This window comes from Budorcas taxicolor, chromosome 10 (assembly GCF_023091745.1).
Source record: "Budorcas taxicolor isolate Tak-1 chromosome 10, Takin1.1, whole genome shotgun sequence".
NCBI classification, from domain to species: domain Eukaryota; kingdom Metazoa; phylum Chordata; class Mammalia; order Artiodactyla; family Bovidae; genus Budorcas; species Budorcas taxicolor.
The window spans coordinates 56,875,481-56,887,625 of record NC_068919.1 but is presented as its reverse complement, the minus strand read 5'-3'; the positions used below and the strand labels follow the sequence as shown (position 1 = coordinate 56,887,625).

The following is a 12,145-nucleotide window of genomic DNA, read 5'->3' as shown; positions in this document are numbered from 1 at the left end:
TCTCCCACTGACATCAGTTCAGTTCCACTGCCTGGCGTACAGTTTGTAGCTAAAATGCGAGGTTGGGATGGGGCTGAAACAGATCTCTGCAACGTCATCCCTGGTTTCATACCTAAGGACCTCACTAGGGTCACTATGCCCTTGAGGCGACATCTCCTTATTTATGTCTCTCTCGTGTCTTGGCCTTTGTTTCCTTTCCTATCAGTTTTTCACAAAAAATTTAGAGGATTCAAAGTCATGTTCTCACATTAGCAACCAAGCATACAAGTCCTGCCTTGAGTCCCTCTTGACTAAAAGTCAAAGTAAAAAAGGAAATCTATACTAATAAGCCTTTAGCTCCTGTTTATAGCTCCCAAAGGGTCCAAGGTAGATAATTCCACGAGCAGAGGACGTTTCCTCGGGCTGATGCTAAGTCTTGGCATTCTCAGCCTCTTTCAACGTCCATCAAATAGAAAATACCAGGGTTTCGCCGAGTCGCGCCCTCCTCGCTCGGACTACAACTCCCAGGATGCCTCCTCGACCTGGGAGTGCGCACGCGCGTCTGGGGGCGGAGTGGGAACCAGCGCCGTCGAGTTGGGGGAACGCCGGCGGGTGGATCCGACCACTCCCTGGGAGGCGGACGCAGGCGGACGGGCGGGTACTGGGAACCGAGCGGCAGGCAGTCCCCGCAGGTTTGTGAAAGAGGTCGGTGGCCGCAGCGGACGCCAGTCAGGTAAGCCCAGCCCGGTGCTTTCCAGGAAGGCCGTCTGCGGGCGCGGGCAGGGAGTCGCACCGGCCATGGTGGCTGAGGCGGGAGAGGTTACTGCTTTCCAGCCGCCCGGCTTGCGATCTCCTTCCCTACGGATCCCACTCGGGGAGCGAGGGGACGCTGGGGGCTGCTTCAGAGCTGACGGGCCGGGGTAGCAGCCGTGGGACGTGCTGGGGCGTCGCCCGCTGTGGAGGCGCGCGAACCCCGAGTTGCTGATGAATCACTCGGGGGCCCGGCCTCGCGGGGCTCGGGACCGGCCCCTTCCCCGCCGGGCTGGAGCTCGCGCGGGCCGCTGTCGTGAGAGCTCGAGGTGCCTGCCCTTTCCCCCCTCGCCGGGCTGTAGCTCGGGGGACTAGCGTCTAAAGGTTTTTTTCACCAAGACTCCTTCAAAGATTTGATTTCTGCTTGGTGAAAGTTGGAAAGAAAAAAAAAAAAAAAGCAGGGCACACCCTTTCCTTTTTGATTGAAATCTGGCTTGTCTTGCGTTCCCCGTTTTGATCTATTTGCACTTAGAATAAGTTCCTGGCTCCCATGCAGGACAGCTGGATCCGGCTGTGAAGTTTGTACGTTGGTTTGTTTTGAGGACGTGACTGGGTCGTTATATTTTTGCTTACAGAAATTGGGGTGTTACCTCTGCAAGCTTGCATTCTCATTACAAACAACTGAGAACAGACATGGGGGGTTTTTTTGTTTGTTTTTGTTTGTTTTTTTTTTTTTATGTTTAGTTCAGAATCGCATTTCCAACTTGCCCTTGGCTTCTCTTAAAACCAAAAGTCATCTGGTAATGAACATTGCAGTAAAACGTAATCCCAGGAGGTCGTACTTGAACAGGAAATAAGCCTGTGGAGATTTAAGCTAGTTATGTGCGGTCTCCCTTGGTTTGTAACATTTTCATGCACCTCGTGTTTCTTTTTTCTGAGAATTCCTTCAGATTACTTTTTCAGATTAAATTTATTAATTAATTGGCCTGTCCAAAAATATATTGGGCTTAGAAAAATAATTTTCTTCAACCTCATTTGCCTTTGCTAGTCTCTCCTTCCTAGTCCTAGGCACCTTTTAAAAGTTTTATTTATTTGCTTGTTCTGGATCTTCATTGCCTCAGGCAGGCTTTCTCTAGTTGTGGCAAACGGGGGCTGGGGGGCTGTTATTCTTCCTTGGGTGGGAGGACTTCTCATTTCGGTGACACAGGTTAAAAGGCCAGGCGACTTTGCAGCACACAGGCTCAGTATTTGTGGCTCTCAGGCTTAGTTGCACACCGCCTGTGGAATTTTACCCTATCAGGGGTCGAACCCATTTCCCCTGCCTTGGGAGACGGACTCTCATCCACTATATCACCAGGGAAGTCCTTTGGCACCTTTTTTTTTTTTTTAACTGTCTCACTTCTTTAAGAGCCAAAGTTATTTTATTAGAATACTTAGAATCACTTAACACATTTCTAGGAAAGGAAGAAAAAGGGAAAATGTCAGATGCAGTGTATTTTGGCTTGTTTAGCTTGCTTGCTTTCAAAGCTCTCAGGATTTCTAGTTTGCTCATCTTTAAAATGAGGTTGTTCGGCCAGATGACCCCAAGATTATCAGCCCTAAATACCTGACTTTAAAAATGCATTTTGTTCATTCAGGAAACATTGGGCACACCTGTCATTCCAAGCCTTTGTACTAGGCATGAAGGAACAAAAATAGTTCTTTAGGATGTCACTGACCTAATAATGCTCAATTTGTGTGTGTGTTGTTATGACTAATTCCAAAGTTTTGTGGTATATCTTCCAGGTCAAATAACTCTGCAATGAATAACTTCACCTAAAGCTAAATACAGGTCAAATCCAGTTACAGTGCTCAGGTTCCTCTAATCAGATTTTTCAACTTTCAGCTGCTGGTTTATTTAAATGAAACACAGATTCATCACAACAGAAAGGACTTGAATGGGGTAGAGTGGCTCTTCTCACTATAAATTACCCAGTGTCTGGTAGGTTTGAAGTGGGGCTTTTGTATCTTCTGGTCAGATAGGCAGTACTGTAGTTGCATTGGGAGATGACACTTTGAATATGAAGGGCTGAGAGATGTTTTAGGGTGTTTATAATGACAGTTGAAAGACCAGTGCTAATAGCTGTGATATGAGATGCATAGCAATGGCTTTTTCCAACTCTCTTTCATTATTAAAAAATAATAATCCTTCTAACAAAAATAATTTCCTTAATAAGGTTTCTCCCTTTCTTTTTTCTCTCTTGCTCCTTCCCTTCTCCTTTCTCTTTGTTGTATTTTTTTCCCATCTCTCTTCCTCTTTCACCCTCACATGTTTTCACTCACATTAATTAGGTAATTCACTGATTCAACATGTGTTTTGCCCCCACCTGTACAAGACCCTGTCTTAGGCTTCTGGTGAATACAGACATAGAAGATACTTTTTTTTGTGTAAGAGTCTGCTGTCTCCGAGATTAGGCATGTGTACTTGTTTATAGTTCAGAGCACTGTAAGCTTGTCTGTAGGGAATAAAAACATGCTGTAGGATTTCAGAGGGAGAGATCTTCAACAGTCATGGGAGTAGGTAACAAATGAAGTCATCTTTTTCCCACTAAGTGATCATCTGCATTCCCCTAGGCTATACTCTCTATACTGTTTGAATGTATTTATGATATATCTACATAGAATAGAGTGCAACTTCATAAGTTTATTTATTTGGAATCTGGAGTGAGGTGGCTTTATGAAAATCAGTTAGATCTGAGCACTGTCCTGTGGAGGGTAAGAGGTGGTGAAGATGGAAACAGACCTGGATAGAGGCACGGAGGAGGACTCAGTGATAACAGTAGAAAAGGTCTCAGTGAGTTTTAGGTGTCTGTGTGATGTACACTGCTGTTGTTATTTAAGATATGTTATCTTTTAAAGATCAAATTACCTGGCAAATTATTCTTCATGCTTTTCAATTGTCCTTAAATTTAAACATACTTGACTGTCTTGATTGAAGTAGTTGAGAGCCTTATTCTTTGGGTTTGCCAGGCTGCCTTTTCCGTTCTCAGTTTTATTTCAGACCCTCTAAAATGACAACTATAAAATCATATTAGAAAACAAAATTTTACTGAACTTCTCACAGTCCATTAGGCATGTATTGAAATTTGTGAATAGTCAAAGTTGATTTGACGTTAATGAAACCAGAACATGAACACATATACTTTTGATCTGTATACCTATAGGCATCTGTAATCCATTAGGTGGTTTACAATAACGAAGGAATAGAGAGGTGAATAGCAAGTAATTGAACATGTGTGTGGTATTCTAAAATTTCATTTGAAACAAAATCATTACTGTCTTGAAGCAGAGTACTACATTACATATATATATTTTTACTGAGGTATAATTCACATTCTATGGAATGCACACATCTTCAGTATCCAGTTCAAGGAATTCTGTCCATTTTATACACTGTAACTTCTACTAGTGAGATAGAACATATTTTTATCACCATAGAAAGTACCCTCATGCCCTTTCCAGCCGTTTCCTTTACACATTCTCCAAAGCCCACCACTTTCTTACTCCCTGTTTCTGACACTATAGGTTTGTTTTGCCTAGTCTTGGACTTGACATAAATGGTAACATAATGCTTCTGAGATTTGTCAGTGTTGTGTGTATCATGGTAGGTTGTATCAGTGGTTTCTCTTTTACTGATGGATAGTATTCCATTGTATGAATATACTCCAGTTTGTGTATCTCATTTCCTCTTGATGGATATTTGGGCTATTTCTAGATGTGAGTTGTTAGGAATAAAGTTGTTATGAACATTTTATGAGTCTTGTGCGGATAAGTGTTTTATTTCTCTTTATAAGTTCCTAAGAGTGGATTTACTGAGTCATAGGGTAAGATGTACATTTAATTTTATTAAAAAGTTGCCAAACAGGTCTCCAGAGTGGTTTATGTGAGTTCTAGTTGCCAAATTTTAATTTTAAATGTCGCCAAATTTTAGTGCCATCAGCTCTTTTTATTTTAGTCATACTAAAGGATATAAAATGGTACCTCACTATGCTTTTAATTTGCCTTTTTTTTTTTTTTTGATGATTAAGGATGTTGAGTGCTTTGCATGCTTGCATGCTCAGTGTGTCTGATTCTTTGCCACCCCCTGGACTTAGCCCACCAGTCTCCTCTGTCCATGGGATTTCCCAGGCAAGAATACTAGAATGGGTTGCCATTTCCTCTTCCAGGGGATTTTCCTGACCCACGGATAGAACCGGGTCTCTAGCATTGCAGGCAGACACTTTACCCTCTGAGCCACCAGGGAAGCCCTGAGGCTGCTCAGTATTGTGTTAATATAGAAAGCATTCAGTGGGGTCAAGGAATGGTCCCGAGGCCAGCCATCTTTTCAGAGTGAGGAAAGCCAATATACCCTTTATAAACTTGGAGGATCTGCATGTACATGTAATTGGTTTTGATACTCTTACCAGTAAGTTCCCCTGTTTAAGTTACATGATTGGTCTGTTAATCTCTATACTCTCTTCTGTGGAAGAAAGCAGGAAGGCACCTGCCTTTGTTCAGCACGCACGTGCACACACACACACACACACATGTATAAGGCTTCCCTGGTGGCTCAGATGGTAAAGAATCTGCCTGGAACGCAGGAGACCCAGGTTCAGTCCCTCGGTCGGGAAGATCCCCTGGAGAAGGGAATGGCAACTCACTCCATTATTCTTGCCTGGAAATTCCCATGAATAGAGGAGCCTGGTGGGCTACAGTCCACGGGTCGGACACAACTGAGCGACTGACACACATATATATACACATAGACACATATATATATATAACCCATGCATTGTAGTTTTCATCTTTCTGCTACACTACTTCAGTCCAATCCTTTTTGCCATACAGTTTCTGAATTTGTCTTGAAACAATTTCCAAGGTTGGTTCTTTTTTCTTGGCTATCAGATTATCAGATTTTATTGACTGATAACGCAATACTGTAACATTTTAAAAAGAACATCACCTTAATCATATTACTCTAATATAACTATTTTGTTTTTTCTCATTTCCTTCCTTCCAGGCTTTGTTCATCCACATACATATTTTTGTATGGTTGAAATCATAGTGTACATGTCCTTTTCTGTGGTAACCAGTGGACACCGTGTTCTGTATGTCGGTCACCCTTGTTAGTACAAGACTAACAAAGCTGGAGATGGAGATGAGACCACTAAGGGACTTAGCAGTGGGAAATCTTGAAACTAAAGCTTGATTGAAACTGAAGTAGAAGACAGTTGAAATTTTCGAAGATAGGGTTACCCTTCCATGGAAATGCAGGACAACTTTGGTTTCCTTATTCTTTTTCTTTTTAATGTATAACAGCTTTATTGAAATATAATTCACATATACAGTTCACCTGAGGCAAAGAGCCGACTTGTAGGAAAAGAACCTGAAGATAGGAAAGATTGAAGGCAGAAGAAGGGGACGACAGAGGATGAGATGGTTGGATGGCATCACTAATTCAATGGACATGAGTTTGGGCAGATAGTAAAGGACAGGGAAGCCTGGTGTGCTACAGTCCAGGAGGTCGAAAAGAGTCAGACACGACTGAGCAACTGAACAACAGCCTACAGTTCACTCACTTAAAGTATAAAAGACAGTGGATTTCAGTATATTCATAGAGTTGGGTAACCGTCACCACATTCATTTTAGAACGTTCTCATCACATCAAAAAGTAACCCCATGCCCATTAGTAGTCACTACCCACTTTCTCCCAACCCCCCTAGCCATAGGTAACTGTTGCACTTTCTGTCTGTGAATTTGCCTGTTCTGGACATTTTATATAAATGGAACGGACCTCTTTTGCCCTTATACTCTTTCTTTTTTTTCCTCTTTTTGCTTGTTTTCTATTTTTTATTTCACCCTTTTAATAATTCACTTTGAGAATTGTGCCACAGGCTAGGTTCCTCCACAGACATGCACCCTTTTTGACCTGTAGAGAGAGACACTCCCTCGGGTATGTGTGCTCAAAAACTTAAACCTACTGTTTGAGGGAGGAACACAAACACACCAAGACACACTTAAACTCTAAGGTAATTGATGCACAGAGATTACTCTTTAAAAGTAACAGTTTCATATCTGGACACATCTAAGCACTAATAGCACTACAGGCACGCACATGTGAACATAATTCCTGAAGCACATGTGAGAACACTGGTGAAAATATGGTAAGCTGGGAGGGAGGCATGAGTGGACAAGAGTGAATGAGAACTGATGGCAAGTTGAGTTTATTTCAAGTATTTTCTCCTGGTGTTAAAACACTTCCTGAAACTTTCAATCTGTTAAATCAGTAGCAGTCATCTGATGTTTGTATTATTTAATATGTATCAATATATTGGCTCAGAGGTTAAAGCGTCTGCCTCCAACGTGGGAGACCCAGGTTTGATCCCTGGGTCGGGAAGATCCCCTGGAGAAGGAAATGGCAACCCACTCCAGTATTCTTGACTGGAGAATCCCGTGGACGGAGGAGCCTGGTAGGCTACAGTCCACGGGGTTGTAAAGAGTTGGACACTTTCACTTTCATAGACTTGTAGGTAAGATTGTTGTAGTTAGCTTAGATTTGGTACAACCCCAGGATTTATTTTTGTTCATGGTGGGTGATTATTAACCCAAGTTAGTATTCTTAAAGAACTGTTCTTCCCCCCTCCCCCTGCCTTTGTCATAATGGCCTCTGGGCTACTTTGCTTGGCTTGAAGGTGGGATTGGAGGGGTGGTTGGGATGGGGGAGTGGGGAAGTAGGGAAGCAAGATTATTATGATTAGGAAAAATCAGTAAAGGATTATTTAAAAGTCTACCCCCTCCATTTGTTTGTCCCAAGGAACTATAGTATCTTAGAGAAGATGGTAGAACCATACACCGAAATGGACCTTGGCGGATTTACACATTTTTATCTCTGCCAAGCCCTCTGTGCAGCTACACCTGCTTTTGCTTTGCCACTTTTGAGCCCCTGTTAGTCCTCTTTGTCAAAGAGTCTCGCCTCCTATTCTCCCCTAAGACATCATTTGCTCTCCACCAGGGTACAGTTCTTGTCACTGCATTCAGCTTCTTAGTTAGCCTTCCCATCTGCCATTTCCTCTTGTCTATCTTTTCCCACTGCTAAATAGGAGTTCTGGCTTATAACTCCTTCTGAGTCAGATACAAAGAAATGTTTGAACTGGTCCCTGAAAGAACAGATCTCAACATGAGCAGAGGGTGAAAGGACATTTCAGGTGTAATGAGCAGTGTTATCTGAGGGCTGGAGGCAGAAGAGCAGGGAACCATAAAGTAAACATACTTTGTGGCTGTACTACAGAGTATGTGAGGATCACATCTTCCCCTTTAAGTTTCTTCCTTTCCTTTCTCTGGTTCCCTGCTCATCCTCCTCCCATCCCTTTTTAACATGTACTTTGATCTTCTAGCTTCAAATATAGCTCCGCCCTGCTATCTGGATACAGGATCCTTCCCTGATCACCCACAGTGATCTCTGAACTTCTGTAGCACTAATTGCTGGTACCATTCTTTTGTCAGTTATTTATATATTGCCTTGATTTAAAAACACACACACACACACAAAAGCTTTATGTGCATGTCTCATTTTCCCAAAACAGAGTTTATCAATCAGGGTTCTTAGGTCTCAGAACACTACCCGCTTAAGCTAGCTTACTCAAAGGTATGGCAGAAAGGCTGGGAGTTATAGTGGGTGTTACCCAGTTAAGGCGCCTGAGCTCCTTGCACCGAACTACAGCTGGAACCCAGAGCAGGCACTTGGAAAGCCCCTGTCCTTCCTCCCTCTGAACAGTTTGCATGGGCTCTCTTCAGCTTCTTTCTGTGCCTCCACTCCATTCCAATTTGGATTTTTAAAAATATCGTCTGTCTTTGTAACTGAGTCTCTTGGTGCCCTCTTAAATCTTACACCTGGGGCAAATGTCCCAGCCCTGCTCCATCCCCTCCTGACTTTCTCTGTTTTCCTTTGGCTTCTGCTTCCCCCTTAGCTTCAGCTTAATTTGTGACTTTGGCTTGCTATGAGGCTACCTCCAGACTAGACTGGATGATACATGATCTCTCAATTTAGGTTTTGTTTCTCAGCTTTTCAGATTCCTGAAGATGGATTTGATCTGTCTTTCTTAGGCTGGGGTATTCCCTGTATGAACATCTGTGAGGAAGGAGGCATTGTTATGGCTGTGTGCTTCATAAGGCCTGAGGTAAGGGAGGTCTCAGACAAGGGGGTTTAGGCTTGGTCATCCCCAGCCATGCTTACTTTGGTACCGGAGGTCATTGTGTTTTTGTATCTGCACTTCATCTGGCAGATTGACAACTAAAAAGTAGGTGTGTCTATTTAGATCAGTTTATTGCTATGACTTCTGGCCTGGAAAATCCCATGGACGGAGGAACCTAGTAGGCTGCAGTCCGTGGGGTTGCAAGAGTCGGACACGACTGAGCAACTTCACTTTCCACTTTCTGACCATTAGAATTAACTTTGGGGCATAACAGGCAAATCAGCAGTATTTTTAATATTAAAAATAAATTATCAAAGTTTGTTTTATCATCATCACTTGAAAGATTTCTCATTTTAGAGCAAATTAACTATTTTTTAAACATTTTTGAAATGTATTTCCTAGTTCAGAAGGAATAGAGGAGTAGAATATTGATAATCAATTAAATAAAAAGTGATAATAAGTTGACTCATTGGGAAAGACTCTGATGCTAGAAGGGAGTAGGGGCAGGAGGAGAAGGGGACGACAGAGGATGACATGGCTGGATGGCATCACCAACTCGATGGACATGAGTTTGGGTGAACTCCGGGAGTTGGTGATGGACAGGGAGGCCTGGCGTGCTGCAATTCATGGGGTCGCAAAGAGTCGGATACAACTGTGCAACTGAACTGAACGGAATAAGTTTTTACTGACTCTTCCGCCAGTCCTGTTAGGACTGGTAAAATCAGGTATGCCCATCATTGATCTCAAATCTTACTGAGTCCCACTCCCTTCTAATTTTGTTATACATTTAGTATCTGCTATGCTGCAAGCCCTGTACTGAGCTGATAATATAAAAATAAGTACCTGCCCTTAAAAGACTCTTGGCCTATGAAGAAAATAGATATTAAGCAACTGATTATATTATGAGATATATGTTGATAGAAGTGTAGGCAAAGTGGTGACTTAACATCTCTCTTGTACTGCTTTCTTTGTACATTTGTCATCTCTCACTTTTTTATAATCTTTTTTTAGTCTTCATTGCTCTCACCCAGAATTTTCAGTTAATTACTTGGATTATATGGATCTCAGTATGATATCTCATTTACCTAGCATGAACTAATGAAGGTATTCCTTTAAAATGAACTTTGAAGATAATGACTTTATTAGCCAAAATTTATCGAACATTTGCTCTGTGTCAAGAACTGTTTTGATTTAGATGAATTCATTTGATGAATTAATATATCAGCTGCCTGAGATAGGTACTATTATTATTCTCATTTTACAGATGAGAAAACAGAGACAAAAGGTCACTAACTAGCTTGCCCAAGTTTGCAAAGTGAACTATCTGTAAGAAGACTAAGTTCTTTTTAAAAATCTATTTAAAATGTCATTTTTGGTAAAATGCATTATAAAGCTCTTCCTGGTCTTAAATTCTTTTAAGATGATTTGGAGGACATAGAATTCAGAGTTCATTGTGTTCAGCTGAACATGCATACGCTTGTGCATCAGGTATTCTGTGCTACTGATTTGCCTTCTGAGGTTGTTGGCAGTTTGGGGGTAGTTATATTAAATTGTCCCACACTTTTCTCTTTGCCTCCAGCTGTGGCTTCTTGTTGCCAATTACTGCTGTTTCAGCAACTTGCTTCTGTTAGTATGTGGTGTGTAGTAACATAAAAGTAAAAACATGGTAGCAAGTATTTTATAAAGGCAGCGTGATAGAGTGTAAAAAATGGATTTTAGGGTCAGGTTCAAATCTCACATCTCATTGTTGAGAAACAAGTTATGTATCCTTGGACAGACTCCTGAGCCTCAGTTTCGTCATCTATGACATGGGGATAGCAATATTTTAAATATTTTGCTATGAAGAGATGTATTTGCGAAAGTAGCTGACACATAACAGGTATGCAAATAAAAATCATTCCTTTATTTTTCTCTTCATTATGTTGGAGTATGACATGTGGCCTCTTTGTTAATCTGAGAACTCAGATTAATGAAAGAAATTTGTTTCTAAGATGTAAGAAGATATAGACAGTCTTATTCTAACTCTTAAAAATTTTAGTTTATAGTTGGCATCATAAGTGTCTATTTGAATATTATCCTAAACTCCTGTTTTGGGTCTTATACTAAGCTCTTAGTAACCTCCTCCCCTTCTCTGCATTAAATTAAGTTGCCTCTACTCCTTTCTATGTGGCTTTCTTGATTTCCTTTGTTTGCTGTTAAAGGAAAAATGTCCCTTAGCCCTTTATAAAAGAACGTATGCCAAGGCAGACATTATGACCTTGGGGACAGTAAACCAAGCTTCTTGACCAATAGCAATGATTTCTAAGATTTCCTTTCTTTCATCACTTCTGCTTTTTTCCAACTATCAACAGTCTTAAATATTAGTCTTTCTTTCCACCCCACCCCTTCCATTTCTCCTTTCTCCAAAACTATCCCCACTAGCTGAACAGTTCTATTTCATTAGTTTTATATGGTTTGGTTTTTATTGTATGTATTTCTCAAAGACTATATTTTGATAATTTTTATTATTTATTGGAAGCTCTACTATCATAATATGATGAAAATTTTCAGCTTTTGCACCAAAGGTTTTGTGCCTTCTGTCTTGAAATTCCAATAAAAATCTGTGGTACCCTCTCCTTACAGGACTGTTAGATGCTTCACCCCAAGCAAGTACTCCAGCTCAAGTCACCCCAAAGTTTTTTAAACAGTTTTACTGAAGCATAATTTATGTATCATAAAATTTATCTGCTTTAAGTGTACGATTCAGTAACAGCAAATAACTTTCTCTTCTCAAAAAATATTGAGTGCTGTCTTTAGTCTATAGGAGGATAGTCATCTTGGCCTTCTCCCTTTTTGTTCCTGAGATCACTTGTGGTGGGTGGGCTGTGTGATCTTGCTCCTGGTTGCCAAGTGGTTACTTACATGTCTCCATCTGTTGGTCATTGCTTCAGTTATTCACTTGGGATACCATAGTATCTCATTAACAGTGACGTTCTCTATGCTTGGGACACAAAGTCAAAGTGTTACGATAGTGCTATTTTCTTGAAGAATGGCTCCTTTTTGGCATTAAGTGAGGGATTCTTTCCTCTTAGGTATTCCTCATTCTTTCCTGTTAGGTATTCTTCACCTGATGAGAATTATACCCTAATACTACCCCTTGAGACATCAAGACATGTTATGTAAATTGTAGGCATGTGCCTCTCCAGACATAACAGTTTGTCTATGTT

The 12,145-nt window shown here is 41.2% G+C and overlaps 1 protein-coding gene across 1 annotated transcript in view; it reads left to right on the top strand.

Moving 5' to 3' along the window:
- The first annotated feature begins 636 nt into the window (after nt 1-636).
- The window catches only part of TMOD3 (tropomodulin 3), a 93,881-nt gene continuing 82,372 nt past the window's right edge, over nt 637-12,145 (top strand). The window contains exon 1 of the mRNA XM_052646944.1: nt 637-712. The gene's annotated coding sequence lies outside the window, so the exon portion shown is untranslated. The remainder of the gene's footprint in view (nt 713-12,145) is intronic.